Here is a 2069-nt window from a genome sequence, read left to right as displayed (position 1 = left end):
AAGCTCCTTTCACGCTAGGCTACAAATACAATGAAATGTAAAAATACATGAAAGAGGACTGTGCCAAGAGGGATTCCATCACATTCTAATTTTTTAATTACTTAAAACAATTATATTCTCAACATAATTTTACTAATTGAAATTTATGGATCAACAATCTAGTTACAAATCTTAGGGATCGAGATATAGTAATATGTATCAAAATTTCAACTTTATCTAAAGGTAACGAAGTGAATGTTTAGATTGTTCCAGAATAAATTAGAGATAGAAAGAAAGTGATGATCGTTCTACCAAAAATTACAATATTACTTCCTATAAATAAAATCCTCAAATTACAATTGTGACGTCTAAAGTTAATTACTATGTCTTATGAACCATAAATTAGATTTCTAGATTGATCTATCCTTAGATTAAGTGGCAACTTAAATATTTTTACTAAAATAACTTCCAAAATGGAAAATCACATCAATAATTGAAATTTCACAATTTGATTGAGTATTCATTCTAACATTTTTATAGTCTACATATGCAACAATCACATATTTCATATCAATTGAGTCTATTACAAATTAATTTTTAATATATACGTTATGGGGAAACCAAGAAGTTGCATCTGGCAAAGCCGGTTAGACATCTTCTTATCCTTCCAGATATATCTAATAGAAAAACAAAATATACACTCAATAATTCATACAAACATCATGAAGTCCATCCATCCCCAAGAATCATACAAAGTGAATATATCACAAAATAATTTAACTGCACATAATCTGTTTGATAAGAATTAGTTAAAAGCACATCGAGTAGACTTCCAAGAAAGAGAGGTGCGCCACAATGGACAACTTAAGTACCAAGTCTTTCCTTAGCCAAAGTGTTCCTCAACGTGTTATTAATAAATTTCTTATTTACAGATTCAAAACAACAACATATAATATTATCACAGAAATTTAAATAGTTATCCAACAAGCACATAAGTTTTTCATTAACATTAATTGCACAAAATTTAAAGACATACATAGTTATGAAGAAATATTTTATAATATAAAAACTTAAAAAGGTTAGCTCCTCTTACCTCTATTTCAGACTCAGTTTTTCTTGCTCCGAATTTGTTTCCCCGAAAACTCTCTAGAACCTCTACTCTTCTAAAATTTTCTTCCTAACTCTTTCTTCTCAAGATTTCTCACTTGATTCTTCCTCTCTTTGTGTAGAATAAGCTCTCCTCCCATGGCTATTTATATCCCAAAAATTTTACTATTTAAATTATTTTTTAATATTATTTATTATTTTAATGTTATTTTATTATTATTTTAATAACCACTTGCACAACCACTTGCAAATCTTATCCTTCCTTAATAATGCAACTCAGAGATTCTTATCCTCTCATTATTTTTATTTTTATTTTTTTCGTTTTTACTATTCACTTTTTACTATTCATTTTTTCTTAACACAACCTTCTAAAATAGGTTCTCAAAATTTTAAACCCATCCTTCTGAAATTATTACAATTTTCTATCATAAATTAAATGTTTCTAACCTTAATTATATTTTCTATTCATTAAAATTATTATTACTAATAATAGTGCTAAAATTTACTACTATTTATTAAAATAGATATTTTTCGTGGGTATTACATATTTCATTGTAGGATTTATACATAAAAATTTTCTAAAAAAATCTAGCATCTTAATTACAACTATTTTCAAGGATCTTACATGGACTGCCCCGAGGTGAAAGCCTAAATGGCACATGTTGTGTTGAAGGTTGAGATGGACCAATCAGGGTCGAAGACCAAGATGGACAAGCCAGAACTGTAGGTGAGAGAAGGTCTCCTGAACCTAAGATCAAGATGGACTAACTCGGGTCAAAGTTTGAGACTAAAAGTCGAAATAAACTGTTCCAGACATAAAGTCATGATAAACTGGTCTAGGCAAAAAGTTATAACAGGTCGATTTATAACCAAAATCGAAACTGATCGACTAGGAACAAATGTTGAAATTAGTCAACTCAAATTGATTGTTGCGATGAATAAACTTAACTGAATTGACTTAACTTGACTAAATTTAATAAAAC

Source organism: Vigna radiata, chromosome 6 (assembly GCF_000741045.1).
Source record: "Vigna radiata var. radiata cultivar VC1973A chromosome 6, Vradiata_ver6, whole genome shotgun sequence".
Taxonomy (NCBI): Eukaryota; Viridiplantae; Streptophyta; class Magnoliopsida; order Fabales; family Fabaceae; genus Vigna; species Vigna radiata.
This window is presented reverse-complemented; position numbering follows the sequence as displayed.